Here is an 18,755-nt window from a genome sequence, read left to right on the forward strand (position 1 = left end):
AAAAATGGATCGCGACACCTTTATTGTATAGCATTGTGCACTGGCGGACACAGACAGAAGAGGACCCTGTGCAAGAACAGTATATGGACCCTTTGCAGCCCAAGAGTCCATCATAATGCACAATTCTACTTGCTTTTGGGGATTAAATGGGCTGCTTTATATTTTGGGCCCCACGATGCGCCATTGATATGTCTTGCTCATATATGGAGTATATATAACCATGCTCCATGCACAGATCAGGATGTTTCCCTTGGGAAGTGTACAGTTAAATGCCCAAACATGTCAATGTGAAGATTCTCACACCTTTCCGCTATGTTTTAAGATGATTTATTTTTCTTTGTGGAGGTGCTATCTGGCAGCAATCAATAGTCATCATCTTCCAGGGATGAAAACAAGACTGTATTGTGGAAAATGTGCTTCTTTCCATTCTGGTTGCTTTTAATAGGGTTACATTGTAATAGAGTATTAAATAATTAAAAGTGAAGGAAGGGGGAAAAACAGTCATTAAGGGACAGGTAGGAGCCCCCATCACTCATGCATTACCTATGTAATCATTTCATCAGATATGAGGCATAAGTCATTCTTATCCCAGCATAACCTTAGGCTCTACGAGAGAGACAAACACCGGCTCGGTTAAAGGCGCTTGCGTATAAATCTATAATTGCAACTATAACTCACTGAAATGAATCTACGGTTCTAAGCAGAGCCTCCATATCTTGTATATGAAGCCGTCTGCCATAAATACACTGCAGCCAACTGTCTACAGACCGACCAGGGCTGCCGGCGTATCCAGAAAAATAGCCTGGACGAGATGTAACAGATTAGACCGGGATTGCAACCTTTTCGACCACTCGCCCCTTAGTTTTTTCCTACTGGTCCAAAGATTTTTTGGCCACCACTTACAAAACCTCAAGGGTTACCTAGGGAGTCCCATAGGGATCACTACCTCATGATACTGTAAAACTTCTATCTGGGGTCCACATTGTGTTATTATATTATAATGTCTATTATAATTTCCTTAATGTAGGATTACATTTTGTCTAAATTATTTATGGTATGTTCACACAGTGCTTTTTTTCCAGCATGAAAAACGCAGAGTGTTGGCAGGAAAAATTATATTATGCATGTTTTTAATGTGTGAACAAGCCCTTAATTTTAACATTTGTGCTTTCTGTCAAGGAATGTAAATGCTCTGGTTTATATTCAGAGGATTAGTGTATGTGCACTGTACACAACGTCTTAGGCAGATTCCACTATGGAAAATCAGAATTGCTCAAAAAAAGCGACATAAGAAATTCTATGTAAAAACAACTCGCTGTTCACACGTTCAGGCTTTTGAATGTTTTCTTTTTCACTGCTTCAGGTTTCTAAAACACCAAACAGTTAGAAGAAGTGACCGCTCCATTCTTGTGGAGTTCTCTGCTCGGAAGACGTTATGTGCTTTGCAATACAGGTCAATGGGAAAGCTTAAAAGACCTTGGATGATGACAGGACGGCTTTTGAAGCGTTTTGCCGTCATTTTTTGCTTAGACAAACGCTAGCGGTTTCCTCATTATTCAAGGACAGAAATGACCATAAAATGATGGGCCAGCAGGTGGCTCAGTGGTTAGCACTACAGTGCTGGAGTCCTGGGTTCAAATCCCATCAAGGACTACATCTGCTAGGAGTTTGTATGTTCTGCGTGGGTTTCCTCCAGGTTCTCCGGTTTCCCCCCACATTCCAAAGACATACTGATAGGGAATTTAGATTGTGAGCCCCATTGGGGACAGCGATCATAATGTGTGCAAACTGTAAAAGTGCTGCGGAATATGTTAGCGCTATATAAAGATTATTTATAGTAAAAATGATGTCACAAAAACCCTACAAAAAAAACTATCCACAATCAGCCAAAAACGATGAAAAAATGCTCTGGAAAGACGCTAAAGGAATTGCAAATTGTGATGAGCGAATATACACGTTACTCAAGATTTCCCGAGCATGCTCGGGGGTCCTCCAAGTATTTTTTAGTGCTCGGAGATTTAGTTTTCATCACTGCAGCTGAATGATTTACATCTCTTAGCCAGCATGATTACATGTGGGGATTCCCTAGCAACCAGGCAACCCCCACATGTACTTATGCTGGCTAACAGATGTAAATCATTCAGCTGCGGAGATGAAAACTAAATCTCCGAGCACTAAAAAATACTTGGAGGACCCCCGAGCATGCTCGGAAAATCTCGAGTAACGCGTATATTCGCTCATCACTAGCTGCAAACTGTTCGGGCAGCGGATAGAGGTAAGTGGCGTATGGGGTAGAACCCAACATCCCTACACATCGCTAAGTGGCCGCTGCTGAGTACTGAGCTTTATCCTTCATTTAAATTAATTTGCAAAATATTTTGTCGATTTATTCGAGTGATTGGTGGATGAGCTGCAGGACTCGGCACCGGCTGCTATATTCCACCCCGTGTACTGATATAACAATATTATAACTGCACCTGATCATACTGTGTTCACATGAAGTGCAAAATTATAATATCTCTTGCATGAATTGGAATTTTTATTAATAACTGGGTGTTGTTGCTGCCCCCATCCCTCCTCCCGCCGCTGACTATTATATTTCAGTCTTTCTTGTAATGATGAAAGCGTTCTTCTTTGCAGCTAATTCAGGAGAGATCCTCGTCTCGAGCCGGAACATTTTCATGCAAATAGTGCAGTACAGTTTCTAACCCCCTAATAGCTTCTTACAAATGATATGCCATTACAACGAGGTTTATTTAAACAAATTTAATACATCTTTAATCAAGCTAGAGAGCATTTTCAAAGGTCACGCTCCAAATCAGGATCTCCATACTGAGCTTATCAAAGTATTAGCTCAAGGGGGAGGGAGAATTATTTCCTGGACAAGTAATTTTAGGCAAATCTTTATTTACATTTTTATTCTGTTATTAAATTTTATTCCTTTCCCTCCTCCTTCCTTGGAGTCTCCGTTTATGAACCTATCAGAAACTCGGTAAATGGAGCAGTTCCCACACCAAGAACTTTCAGCTCACTGTCTACAGCGCGGAAAACAATCGGTCGCTACTGCTACTACAGGATTTTTTTTTAACCTGCATTCCCTTTTAGCTGAAAATGCTAAAAACCCTATTGTTTTTGTGCTGAACTTTTGCTCTTTGTGTAATTGGTGCTCCACTCCTCAAAAAAACCCAAACTATTCACTATTCGAGGGAGTTGTTCCCAGATCACAGATTGGAGTTTGACAGCCAGGACTTGCAGTGATCCAGAGATCAGAGCTCTGGATCCCTAAGAACAGAGCTGCACCATCCCTCCTTTAGTAGTGTAAGGAGATGAACAAAGGGAAAGAAGTCTGCAAGTCAGCACCACCATCTACTAACCAAAGAATGTAGGAGAAGGAAAAGTGGAAAGTATCATCAGGAACTGCACAAGAAAGTGCCTGATTCCTGAGCGGAAGAGATTGGAGGAGACACCAGGTCAGGTGATAGCTGTGGCACAGTTAATAATTAGAAAATGCCCAGGATGGCAGTAAAGGGGAGGAGGCACCTTAACCTATAGCAAGACAAACACGTGGCGCCACGAGTTTGGCTTATGGCAGCCTTTCCGAGTGAATAGACACAAGTGAAGGGTCGAGTGACCAGATATGAGTAAAGAGTCGAGATAGAAGACACGAGTGAAGAATCGAGTGACCAGACTTGAGTGAAGAGTCGAGTGACCAACTTCAATTGAAGAATTGAGTGACTAGACCTGAGTGAAAATTCAAGTGATGAGCCCTGAGTGAAGAATTGAGTGACCAGCCCCAAGTGAACAATTGAGTGACCAGACATGAGTGAAGAGTCGAGTGACTAGAAAACCCAAGTAAAGAGTCAAATGACCAGACCCACGTGAATCATCAAGTGACCTGCCCCAAGTGAAGAATTGAGTGACCAGACCTGATTGTAGAGTCGAGTGACCAGACCGAGAGAGGAATCGAGTAACCAGATTGGGGGTGAGTGACCAGAGCTGGGTAGCCAGAACCGGAGACGATAGACTAGAGCTAAGTGATCTGAGCCTAGGAAGCAGAGCCAGAACCGCGAGGGATGACATGAAGAGATGAAGAGAGGCATTCGTATTAGCTGTGACTTCTGGTGTAGACATACAGTACACAGGTTAACAGGGTTGTCCTTCAGGGGATGAAAGCGGCCAGTGTAGCAGGAGTGCAAATTGACTCAACGTTAATTGACTTGCTGTCTAATGGTGTGGTATCATAGGCCTCTATTAGGGCCGGTATTACAGTTCGTATTGCCTAGAGAGTGACAGAAAGATGGTGGTAATGGGCCTAATAGTGATGGTGGCGCACCTCCGGTTAAGGTGTTAGGACCAGACATCACTGACTATAATATTTTGTTTATTGCTATAATAGAACAATAGTGTGTGATTATAATTGTATTGATGCTCTGTAAGGCGAATTGCTGTTTTCTATTGTATAATAACTTATGGTCGTTCCACGTTTTGCTTTACTCTCTATATTGTGCCGTAGGCATCACTTACACTTGTGTTATTTAAATAAATATTTGTTTATTAAGGTACAACAGTGTCATCCTCTGCGGGTGCATCTGAGTACCTGTTTACAATGGAGCCAGCATGAGCATACTCACCCTCTTCTCCATTCATTGCCTATAGGATTGCTGAAAATAGCCAAAGAGAGCACTCAATTTTATCTGACAGTCACATAGACAATTAATGGAGCTATCGTTGAGCATGCACACTTCCGTTCCATTCAAGATGAACCCTGATCTCAGGATCGATTTGGATTCTGGTAGTCAGCCCCCCAACGAGATCAGCTGATAACTAGAGATGAGCAAATCAAAAAAAAGAAATTCATATTTTTTCACCCAAAAATTGGGATAGTCAGAATGCAAATTTTTTTTTTTACAATCGATTTGCTGAAATACAGCAAAATGGCAGCACGGTGGGTCATTGGTTAGCCCTGTTGCTTTGCAGTACTCTAGTCCTGGGTTCGAATCCCTCCAAGGACATCTCCAAGGAGTTTGCATGTCTTCCCTGTTTATGTGGGTGCACTCTGGGTTCTCCCATTTCCTCCCATACTCCTAAGACATACTGATATGGAATTTAGATTGTGAGCTAGACCTCATCCTATGCACATCAATGACATTAATAAAAGATTGTCAATTTTCCCAATCCTCCTTCATTACACTTTGGGGTCTGGAGAGGCATCCAAGCATAATGAAGTCTTGTAATGACAATGACAATTGAGACTCTTTTGAATTTCCAGGCCGATTTAGAGTAATTCTTCCGAATTTTAATTTTGGGAGATTTGCTCATGTCTAATGGCAGCCTATGAACACCGTGTAATCACAGTAATCACATCGCTGGTGGTGGTGGGGAACCTTTGAGCTTTTAGAAAGAGTAGCTTTTCTCTGTAAAACCATTTAGATGCTATGATCAGCATTAAGTGTAGCATTTAAAGGATTAAGTGATCAGGATCAGAGTTACTTCTGATCCTGGCTGTTGAAGCAGAGCGTTAACTGTCTCTTAGCAGTTCCGGATCCTCCATCATCTCTGCTCATGTATGGCCCAGTATAGTGTGGGATCTATCTGCCTTATGTAGCACTATGATAAATGTCAGCTAACAAATCCAGAGATTGCCAAGATAAAACCAAAAGAAACCTGTCATTGTCAGGATCGGATCCCATCCTTCTAGAGATCGGTGGGGATCTGCAGGGTCCAACCTTCTTGCTTCTCTCAACTGATTGATATTTTAGTGCTTTGGAAACAAGCAGCAGATTCCAGGCCGCTCAGGTTTCTTTATGGCTTATAGACGAGTACAAGGTTAATGGCACATAGAAGTAATTGGATGTTTCCCACAAGTACAGTCCTGCCTGCGTTCCCTAACTTCACACCACCTATATTAGTAAAGTGTAATCAATTTCCTAGACTGCCATGTTTTCCAGCACTTTACATTCGGAGGTGTTTTACTTCCTTGTTTTTTTTTGTTTTTAAATCAGTTCCTGTCATTATGTTTCAAAACAGCTATATTAATAAAAAGTCAATGTGCGAAGAGGTGGATGATAAGGGAAAATCCAAATCTAAACCAATTTATCAGTTTTAGTTTGGACTTTCCAGACAGTTATGTAGATTTCGTTTTGGCCCTTTATTAGCATTGTGCTCACAGTATAATAATCTACCATTAAAATAACATCAATAGGAGCCAGACAATCAAAGGTTTGGGATTCTCAATGGTCAAACAAACAAACAAACATTTATAGGTGTCATATATAAAGAAACATCAGAAGGAAACTCCAAATGGTCAGCTAAACCTTCCACTTCTTCTTCTGTGAATTTCCACAATATGTTGCCTTCTCTGGTAGAAACAAATACCAGATTATCAGGTTTTAGGCAATCTATCTTTCTATCTATCTTTCTATCTATCTATCTATCTATCTATCTATCTATCTATCTCTCTATCTATCATCTATCTATCTATTATCTATCTATCTATCTATCTATCTACCTATCTATCTATCCATCCGTCTATCTATCTATCTATCTATCTATCTATCATCTATCTATCCATCCGTCTATCTATCTATCTATCTATCTATCTATCTATCTATCTATCTATCTATCATCTATCTATTATCTATCTATCTATCTATCTATCTATCTATCTATCTATCTCTCTATTATCTATCTATCATCTATCTATCTATCTATCTATCTATCTATCATCTGTCTATTATCTATCATCTATCTATCTATCTATTATCTATCTATCTATCTATCTATCTATCTCTCTATTATCTATCTATCTATCTATCTATCTATCTATCTCTCTATTATCTATCTATCTATCTATCTATCTATCTATCGTCTATCTATTATCTATCGATTCTTTATTTTGGCTCGTATTCTGGTAGACCCTACTCTTACATTTTCTATGACTATTTTATTCTGGATTAAAAAAATAGACTGAATTTATATCTTTAGTTTTATTTCCTGTTCCGAAAAACCCATTTTTGTACATCATATAAGAAAAATCTGACTTAATTAAGCCAGATTCCATCTTCCTCTTTCGACCACAGTGAGGATCATTTACAAAGAGTGTCGCCTGCCCTGGAGGACCTGCCTTGTCCAGTAGTACACTGACAACCCATTGATTTGAATGGGCAAGGTGTAATTCTTAATTTCCCCAGTGATGGTGCTGCAGATAAATTGAACACATACTACCTGCTTGCAGCTGATCGCTGGAGGTTCCTTTGGCCATCTTATTATCATCGACACCTAACAAGTTCCTGCTCTTTACCCCCAGTAGGTAACATTTGGAAATAAGGCTTTCGAATATTTCATGCTTTCTTTAAATCGTTTCCAAACTGTTTATTTTTCCCTTTGTTTAAACATAACTTTTCCTTCTCATCATTTCCTTTCTCTTTGTTTCACGTCTCAAGTTTTGGTTAAGGTGATACATCGGGGGAAAAAAAAAGTTGCGTCCTGTGCCACATCCAGACCTGATAAACGACATGAATAACATTTTAGACATGCTGTTAAATATTTATGCGCTGACTATGAAAGCGTCGATCGTCACCTCCCCCCCACCTTCCACCCAAAAAAAAAAAAAATCACTGCAAGAATAAATATATTTACCTAAATAAATTACGAAGACAAATCCACTCCTGCGCGGCCGGTGCCGATAAACGCGGGATATTTTCTAAATTGCTGAATATAAATGGTTCATTTCCTCACGAGCAACACCGAGATCTAGAAAGTAACGCGTCTCCTTCGCTTTGCATATATATTTCAATATTCATCATACAAGGCCTTTGCTTATTTGTCAATATACATTACTTTGCATACATTTAGACCTATTTTTTTGCCCTAACCCCCTGTCTAGATTTAACCATTGGGGCCAAGATGCATAATTTTATTTGCTAATTAACCCTTTAGCAACCAGTCTTTTTTTTCTCTGTCTCTTTCTCTCCCCCCCCCCCCCCCCCCCCCCACTTATCCTGACATTTTCACAAAATGAATTGCTTACTTTGACACCGCTAACTAAATAAAAGGAGGCCGGGACTGATAGTATGAAAAATGGATTTTCATTACCGTTTCATTGATTCTTGTAAATAAGGGCCTGAGGCCTGCTCCGAGAGGCTCCAAACAGTAATAATTTAATCCGAGGTGACATAGACCAAAATGTATGTGGACGAAAAAAAAATAAAAAAATCATCCTTGAATATTAAACAACGGCCCGGAGACAAGAGGAAAGTGTTATGGGCGAAATTTAAATGCATGCAGATCGGTGGATAACGTATTTAAAAAACAGAAATTAAACCTTCCCGTCATAAATCACGTTCTCGGCTATAGATAGGGGCTTGTTATTCCGGCGTTTAAGGGAACCTGAAAGGTTAAGGCAGCCGGTGCATTAAATCGTACAAGGATAATTAATACTTTTCTGCTGGCTATTTATAAGAAATGGAAAATCTGGTCGGATCAGCTGCGGCACTGCAGTAATTTGAGGAGGAAGTAACGAAAGCATGAGTCAATAGTTTTAACTGGACAAATGTCAACTGCCTAATGAAGCTGTGTCCCATTTAGGCTGCCTTGGAAACGTTGAAAAAACAGACCAGAATAAGGGCTTTCTAGCATTTTTTTTTGCAGCAGTTTTTTTATATTTACTACTAAACATGAGCAAATCGAACTTGTGTTGACTTTTTTTGATGAATAGATTCACTTTTACACATTGTAGAACATCCCATCAGTTAAAGAATGATCACATAACCTCGGGCAGGCTTCTCCATAATGCTAGCTATCACACCACATGGTATAGCACCAAAACCCTTATAAAAGCCAAGGCAGGGAATGCAGCAGCTGTTTGAAAGCTTGAAAGCACCACTCCAGCATTTTTTGTTATTGCATTTTTTTTTTTTATGTTCTGTAAGTGACACTGCAACCTTTAAAATAATAATGCCCTGAGTGCCCTGTGATAAAGTAATAATTTTACAAGTGCCTCCATAAAAAAAACAGTAATGGCCTTAACACTGGAAGTCCCAGAGAGGGGTCATTTAACATTTCTACCTTTGGAACCCAGAGAGCTCGAAATGTCTGGGACTTCTAGTGTTAATGCCTTTTGTTGTCCACTATCATTGGGATGGGGAATAGGTTCTCCATTGCTGGGGGTTCATCTGCTGGGACCATCAACTATTCTCTGAGGAGCCCCTTGTGAATGAAGTAGTGGTCAACCATGCGTGACTCCACTCCATTATTTCTTATTAGTCTCGCTGGGGATAAGCGAGCGCTGCTACTAAGAATGAATGGAGCAACAGTGTGCATGATTGACCAATGCGCCATTCACACAGCGCTCCTCAGAGCTATGGGTTCTCGGGATTGGTGGAGGTCCCAGCAGTCAGACCCCTAGAAATGGGGAAGTTATCCCCCATTCCAACCTTAAGAGACAACTTTCAAACTCGAGAATACTCCTTTAATATTTTATAAATGGCTTCTTTTCTGTAGCCTACGAAATAATCATTGTCTGGAGCATATTCCATGCAAGGAGTGTTCTACAATCTGCAAACCATGTGGGTACTGAACAATCGTATTATCGATCGTTTGCCCCCTACAATTTAGATTTGGCCTGAAATGATCGACGATCGACTTGATATAATAGAATAAGTTCACAGAAGTGTCTAAAAAATTGTCACATTTTCTTAAAAAAAACCCCACAGACTGTTTGGAATCCATATTGTCACCCGTATGACATTTGTTTTCATACATCAGCAGAGAATAAAAATGACAAGACCAGATACAGTTTCCTATGGAAAGAATCCCATTGTTTCTGTTAAAACCAAGTTGCTCTGTACGGGAACCAATTTTTTTTTTGTTTCACACCCAAAGATGAGCCTCAACCAAAATACGGAAAAAAATAGTGCATGCTCTTCAGTCTGTGCAAAAAAAAAAGTCATCTGTACAGCCCTATTGGATAACATTGGTCTGGACGATGTCGGATTTTTCCACCGACCGAAATTATGATGGTGTGAATGTAGCCTTACAGACATTAGCCAGCCCATATAAAGCTGAATTTATAGCTAACCATTGATCTATTGATGAATAGTCCAACACCCTGCGAATGTCGCAGTAGACCATTAACTGTGACACCATGACATCTTCACTGGTGTTGCCAATGTGGCCTTAGTGGTCATGACATGACATCCCATTGACCGACCTTGTGAGCAATTTTGAAAAGTTTCTATTATGAACCCGAAAACCCTCTTAGGAAAGTATTGTATTCCCAATATCCTCACTGAGAAGACATCTCAACCACCTATCACATCTCAAAATCCAGGGATTTTCAATGCACGTGTCCTTGAAATCACTGTACTTATTGTCGGTGACACCATGCATGTTTTATATTGTCACTTCATTTTCTTATTTGTCAATGTTAGACCCCCTGCGAGGGGAACATGAAGATTAGGGAATAATACAATAAATATCTTTTAGAAGAAGAATAAAACAATGACAGCGTCGGAAACACTAGAACTATCATGTAAAAAATATAGACAATGTAGCAGGAACCATAACCCAGATCCAGCCGTGAAAACAAGAAGAGTCAGCAGGGTGAATACGAGCAACTGATACTGTAACCTGGTACAATGAAGAATACAAGGGGAAACATGTAGCAAATACAACCGAAAAGGGAATTTTTTGTAAAAAATAAATAAATAAAGCCGCTGAGCTCATGGTACTTCCTCATATGCACTATTTTAGAACTTCTGCTGCTTAGAAGACTGAAGAACTTGAGGATGGAAAAATATTGAGAAATGCTTTTAAATATGCGAGTTGGAGATATAACAGCTATGATTTAGAAGCACTTCACTGCTGGGTATGAACTTTGCAAGACCAGATTTGCATGAACTATCCACGTGAACGTGAGTTAACTACTATCCTTAAAGGGATCTTGTAAGGGCTACCCATGGGCAGCACGCATCAGGACCTGGTTGCATGATTGCTGCCAGGTGTATAGTTCTCGAAAACTCTGGAGAGTTTAATAAAAAATTAAATTTGAAGATCCACAGCTCGCCCTCTCTTACGTTTGAATAGGGATAAACCTGCCAATCACTTCTAGCAGCATCGGGAAGAGTCGGCCAAATCGTCAAAGTATATAATATAATTGGTTGCAATCATGCAGCCAGGTTGCGATTAATGCTGTCCGCTGTTTGTGCAGCATAAATACCCAGACAGGTTCCCTTTAAAGGATATGGACCCTTTGGGGGACATTTTTTCTTCTTTTACTTAAACACATCTGGTTTGGATGAAACTGAAAGGGAGAAGATACAGATTAGATATTAGAAAAAACTTTTTGACAGTGAGGGTGATCAATGAGTGGAACAGGCGGCCACGAGAGGTGGTGAGTTCTCCTTCAATGGAAGTCTTCAATCAGAGGCTGACAGACATCTATCTGAGATGGTTTAGTGAATCCTGCATTGAGCAGAGGGTTGGACATGATGACCCTGGAGGTTCCTTCCAACCCTAACATTCTATGATTCAAATTAATTTTTACAACGAGATTTCCATAAATGCTTTGCACCATTTGGCTTTTACGAGCTTTTTGTTTTCCTATAGATTGGTGGCTGGAGAATGAGTTAACTGCCAATCTGTCACTGAGATAGTTCTTACGCAGAGTTTGTAAATATATCTGCCTTTTTCAGAGCTTCTCTGTCCCTATTTATCAGCTCAGACAACATCTAAGTTGAGATGAACTTTGATGTGGTCATAAATTAGCTGCTGTGTTCTAAATAATAATAATCTAATAATGTGCGGGAAAACAAAGAGTGTATAAAAAATGTTATTACATGATTTTTTCTCAGATTAAAAAAAATAAAATAATGTCCCCTAAGGTGTCCATATTCTTTAGGATTCCTTACACATTTTAAAATCAGACCTGACCTGACAATTCTAGGTACAGCACCTGGAAAGTCATTGTAGGGGGCTATTCTCCAGTGTTAGGCTTGGTTCACTTCACCCATGTATCCACGAATTAGGACCAAGGACCAATTATTCTGATCAGAGTATCATCAGTTTTTTCGGACGTGCAGAGAACAAAAAACACCTTTCTCTGCCTTCTCTATTCTGTCAGTCCATGAAAATCGGACCGCACTCGGATGTCATCCATGTGCAACATGATGGTTTTCATGGACCCATAGATTTGCATTGTAGATTTCGATCTGACAAATCAAAATCGGACATGTCTCCAATTCCTTCTCCTGACCACTTGGTCAAAGGAGAAAAAATCGGACATGTGCACAGTCCCATAGACTATCATGGGTATGAGTGCTCTCCGTGAAAAACACAGATAGCACTCGTCCGAGAAGATTGGTCCTGTGCCCGAACCCTTGGCGTGTTCTCAGTTCGTTATGAACTATCTTATTGGCTGGCTGAGATCAGTAGAAGTGGTGGAGGTCCTTTAGAGCAATACAATAAAAAAACAACCAAAATCTCTCGAAAAGGTTCTTGGTAGGGACTAGTTATTAAGAAGATATATGTGGTCTAGAAAGTTTACAGGCAATGTTCCCCAGGAAAAATATGCAAACGAGTTCTCTTCCAGAAGAAATGCATTACCTCTCTAGGGCCACCTAAAAGCGGCTCCCCTGTAAGTCAATAAACTACACAAGAGTGTTTTAAGTAGAGCGTAAATGGGAAAGGCAGGGTCCTGACTCTAAATTTTCAAGTTGGTTGCCTTGTACACATTACGTTGTATCTGCAACACCATTACGGTGGAAGAATTATTACAAAATTAATGTTTCAGAGGGTTGTCGTCACCAATTGGTGAAACTTCTCCATTCAGTGACTGAGGCCGGTCACTTTGCATACCAGTCGCCGTGGCCTTCTGATTGAAGATGACTGTGAGATGATTTGCAGACAACATCTAAAGCAATAGGATTTCCCTAAATTTCAACTTTACTTTCCCAACTTACCGTGCCCCATTATACTCTTCTATTTGTGATGTTGTCAGAAAGTTGATTGAGGTTTAACTCGTGTTATAGAAACGTGTGAGGTTTTCTTCATAGTAATTAGACCATGGACGAGGGTCACATACAGGAATTATTTTGGAACTTTTTAATATATGCTCTGTTATCGATCCTTGCAACATGACCAAGGATATTAGCCAACCCAAACACCCATCTACAGACAGCTGTTTAGGGGTACTGGCCCTCGAGAGTACAGAGCTGGGTATAGATGAATGTGACATCCTTAATGCAGATTTGGAGGTAATGGGGGAGGGAGCAGTGTTATACTGCTTTAGGGCCACCTCTTTCTGCAAGCGAAACTCTTCTTTGTTCTTATGAAGGCTAAAAAACTCAATCAGCAATCTACAAATTGTATTTGTCTTGGCCAATATCTCTGGTCTTGTTGAAAGACTCCTCAAAGCCTGGACATTGATCTAATGAATTTTTGCCTCTAATTGGAGGCATTAGAGCTAATTTGCATGTTTTTTTTTTTTACCCATGGAACATCATCGATAAGACTCCCCACACTACTCAAAAATGATACAAGCTGAAAAACTCATCATTCTGTTTAACCCCTTCATGACCGGAGGTATTTTCGTTTTTCCATTTTTGTTTTTTGCTCCCCTTCTTCCCAGAGCCACAACTTTTTGATTTTTCAGTCATTATGGCCCTGTGAGGGCTTGTTTTTTTGTGGGACAAGTTGTACTTTAGAAAAACACTGTTGGTTTTAACATATCGCATACTGTAAAAAGTGAAAAAAATTCCCCCCACCCCTCAAAAAAAGTGCAATTCCACAGTTGCTTTTTTTTTTTTTTTTTTTTTTTTTTTACCATGTTCACTAAATGCTGAAACTGAGCTGCCATTATGATTCTCCAGGTCATTATGAGGTCACAGATACCAAACATGTATAGGTTCTTTTTTATTTAAGTGGTGAAAAAAATCCAAAGTTTGGTTTAAAAAAAAATAATGACGCCTTTTTCCAAGACCCATAGCGTCTCTATTTTTCATTATCTGGGGCTGTAAGTAGGGCTTATGTTTTGCACACTGAGGTGATGTTTTTATTAATACCATTTTGGTGCAGACGCAATCTTTTGATCGCTTATTATTGCATTTTCGTGCAATGTAGCAGTGACCAAAAAAACATAATTTGACATTTTTAATTTTTTTTTCTCGTTACGCCATTTAGTGATTGGGTTAATTCTTTTTTTTATTGATAGATCTGGCGATTCTGAACTCGGTGATACCAAACATGTGTATATTTGATTTTTTTTTTAATGGTTTTATTTTGAATGGGACAAAGGGGGGGTGATTTGAACTTTTAGATTTATTTTATATTTTTAATATTTTTTAAAACTTTTTTTAATTTTTGCATGGTTCAGTAACCTCCATGGGAGACTAGGAGCTGCAGTTGTCTGATCGGCTCTGCTACATACAAGGGATGATCAGATCGCCTGTGTGCTGCAGAAATGCTCACTTTCTATGAGCACTGACCACCGGACGACGATCATAGCAATCTGGCTATGACAACCATAAATGTCTTCTGGAGACCTCTGGTTGTCATGACAACCCATCAGTAAGTGACCCGCGATCATGTGACGGAGTCACTGATGGGCGGGATTAGTGACGCGCTTCCTGGAAGCGCGAGTTAAATGCCGCTGTCAGAGATTGACAGCGGCATTTAACTAGTTAACAGCCATGGGTGGATCACTGTTGTAGGCACATGTCAACTGTATATATCACCTGACATGTGTCCGCAAAGGTGTGTGCTCAGAGCCGGAGCCTGCACCACACAGGAGGAGTCCAACATCGGCGTACTATTATGCCTGATGTCGGAAAGGGGTTAAGGGGGTTGCCCAGTACTTGGACAACCCCTTCTCAATTACTATATTACCCCATGTGAAATAAAAACAGCCTGTACTCACCTTTGATGCTGGCGCCATTCCATCGATGTTGGTGCTGGGTCTTTTGGGGATCGTGTGATGAGCGGACATATCATTGGTCCAGCCTGTGCACAAGAGGTAATGGGACCCATTTCCACCTCCAAAGTAGGTGGAACATTCTATTATGATGAGCTATTGGACTGTAGCGGGCTCATGTACTGTTCTTGCACAGGGGCCATTTTCGGTCTTTGTCCGCCAGTGCACTTGTCGTTGCCATTTCACTTGAGCCCTGCAGCCAATCAGTGGCTGATTCACTCTCCCTTCCCTCAGACAAAACTGACATCTGGACGAAATCAAGGAGCAGCAGCAGTTCTCACAATTTTAAAATAACTTTTCAATTTTTCCAATTTCACAGTATGATAGAAACAGAAATTTCGATTTTCGCACTCTAGTGAATTATTTTAAAGGGATTTTCCATAATTACAGATTGGCTCATTCTAGATAAAAATGTTAAAATTAGCTATGTTCCCCCCCTTGCTCCAGTGCCAGTTCTCCATTGGTGGTCTTTATTGACAGTCTATAGCGGTGACATCACGTCCAATAGGTATCACCACACAGACGAGTGACTGACTGCAGTGGTTTCAACTACTGTAGTCGTGATGTCACCGCTGCAGCCTGTCTACAAAGTTAGGACCATTGGCAGAGAGCTGGCACTGCAGAAGGGCCGGTGAGTATAGCTGATGCTTTTATTTCGATCTAAAGCAAGCTGATGGGGTTAAATACCGGATTCATGGGGAAGCCGTTTAACCGATCACCATTCTGGCACATTTGGATTTTGGCATTGTTTGGTTCCCAGGATCATATGTGATGGAAGGGAGTCCGGGTGCAGAGTAATACAATGGGCAGACCGCCAGGCGTATCTAAACTGATCAAGACTGCATGTCAAATCTGCGGCCCCCTGATTCCTAACAACTCTGTACATATTTATATTCAAGATCCCAATCTCGGCACATTCTCTATCAAGGCTGATAAAGCACACGACCCTCGTATGTGAAAGCCCAGCTCCGCCGGTCATGCACTGTTTAGATGTAATTACAGGGTTGTTTATTTAGGCTGCCTTTGCGCCTTCCCCTCCCTTTCCAGTCATTTCATTTTTTTTTTTTTTTTGCAAAAAATAAAATGTTTTTTATTTCTTCACCTCTTCCCTTTTTATTTGCTTTATAAATATTACAAAGGGGAACACTCAATACCGATTACTGGCAAACTCCAACATTGCAACATTATCAACGGCCAAGAAATTCTATTTAAGGTGGTCCGTCATCGCCGGTCTGTCCACGTGCAGTTCTGCAATTATGCTGACTGTAGACTGACTACAAAGGAGGGGAAAAAAAAAGGAAGTACATAGGTGACTTCTTCTGAAATAACACATAATATGTCAGCTTAATTCATGATGAGTCCTCTGGGAGCCACATGTCAGACATCCCGGCTGGGGCTACAGCACCGGGCAGAAGAACAAAAGAAGTTTTGAATTGTGTCCATCTTAATAGAAAGTCATCTTTCGATCATATGTGCCACACAGGGAGGGAGGATGGCAACGAAAAGAAAAAGAAAAAAGTTGCTACAGGCCATTAACCCATGAATATTGGAAAAGGTTTCATTCAACTCTTTGTACGACGCCCGACATAGCGTTATAATCTATAGGAATTTTTGCACAAAGTTATTATTGCTCCCATGCAGTTTTATATTACGCTGGTTTTAAGCCTTTTTTTTATTATAGCACCAACATTATTGTAATCCTCATTCATGTCAGCCCCTGACTGATCTCAAGATATTGCATTTTTAGAGAAAATAGAAAATGCCCCCAAAGAAGGAACATTTGGACCCTGTGATGAGATGGGGCTGCTGGTTTGGAACCTTTGGCTGTAGTTTTGCACAGATAAAATCCAACTAAAGTGTTGGCTACACAAAAAAGTGGTCCACCATCCCAGCTGCAGTGTCCCCACAGAAGCCACAAAGTCCCACAAAAAAAATCTATACCAATATCAATTTCCTTATAGAAGTTACAATATCCTTTATGCCACCTGTGCACACCATAAATGCCCCATGTCTGCCACACTACCACCTATAGCACCCACAATGCACCCATGCTAGGCACAATGTCCCATAATGTATCCAATGCCAGCCTCAGCTTCCTTATGAAAGCCACAACCTTTCATGCTACTGATGTGAGCTACAATGACTTCATGCCAGCCACAATACCCCACAATATAATCCATGACAGCATTAATTTTCCAATATAAATCACAATGCCCTTAAAGGGAATCTGTCATGTGAAAAAATGCTATTAACCTACAGATATGGGGTCAATCTGCAAGTTGATAGTGCTCTGAAGCTGCCCAGCATCCGCACTGAAAGCCCCGCTGCCAGGAGGAAATTAAGTTTACTCCTCCTGGCAGCCTCTGGCTTTCAGTCATAGGGGTGTGGCCGGCGTTGGTTCAGTTGCCACTCAGCACATAGTGAGTGGCAGCTGTAACCATGCCCCGACACTGACTGACAGCCAGCTCAACAGATGCACTGAAGAGCCGCCTATCAGTCAGTGCCGGGGGTGAGATTACAGGCACTGTTCACTACCTATGCTCACTTCAGTGACATAAGCTTCTCCGGCCACACCTGTATGACTGAAAGCCAGAGGCTGCCTGGTGGAATAAAGTTTATTTTCTCCCAACAGCAGGACTTTCAGTGCACACATTGGGCAGCTTCAGAAGGATATTAACCTACAGATTTACCCCATATCTGCATGTTAATAGCTTTTTTCACATGAAAGGTTCCCTTTAATGCCCATTGTGCTATCCAATTACCCCACCCCTGCCACAGTGTCCTCTATAGCAGTCACAATGGCCACCACGCCAGGCACAATGCCTCACAATGTAACCAATACCAACCTTTGTTTCCCTATGATAGTCACAATGTCTCTTAGACCAGTCACAATGTCCTTAATGTCTCTTATGGTAACCAAAATTCTCCATACCCACTGTAATGTCCTGTATGGAAGCCTCAAATCCAAGATGAAAGCCACAATTGCCTCCATGTCAGCCGCAATGCCATCAATGACCCCTGATAGCCACGATGTCGTTCATGGATGCAAAAAAAAATGCTTACAAGTCAGAATTCTAGCTTTAACTTTCCACTTCCACACACATTAACCTTCTATTACCATTTGTCGGGGGCATTTTTCTAAGTTTGATAGTTTTCTATTGTACCAATGGATGTGGATAAGATTGAAAGTGGCAATGGTTGGGCCGGGGTCCCCGGTGAACATACCCCATGTGACTAAGCCTAATGGTGCCTTCAACTCAAATGGTGAGGTGATGTAGCGCTTGTCATAATTGGTCATGGAAATCATAAGAGCCGTCTGTATTTTGATGCCTGTTAGGCTACAAGAGAAGAAGAAAGTGACCTCCTAGTAAGAACAATCCATCTCAGTAAGATAGAGTACATCTGTTCTACGAAGAAAACCCCCGAGAAGGGTTGACATGTTTACACCGTCTCCGGAGGACAAGGCAGATGAGGCATAGTTATGTAACCTAGTATATGATACTGTAAAATTGGTGCACAGAGACTCTTTTTGAACATCTGTCTCTAAGCAATAATGTATCCCGCCGCTCGTATCGTCATGAGATATGAATTGTCAGTAGAAATTAAGAGTTGCAGTTAGTGAGGTGTGCTACATTATAGTCTCCGCTTAGATCAGATCTCACTCATTCCCTTGTCTTATTAATGTTCCATTCCGATGATCTAAAGACAATGGAAGGAACGGCATGATCCTAAAGTCATTGATCATTATTTTCCTCAGGTGTGATGGACAAATGTGTCGTTTTCATGT

Source organism: Ranitomeya variabilis, chromosome 7, assembly GCF_051348905.1.
Source record: "Ranitomeya variabilis isolate aRanVar5 chromosome 7, aRanVar5.hap1, whole genome shotgun sequence".
NCBI classification, from domain to species: domain Eukaryota; kingdom Metazoa; phylum Chordata; class Amphibia; order Anura; family Dendrobatidae; genus Ranitomeya; species Ranitomeya variabilis.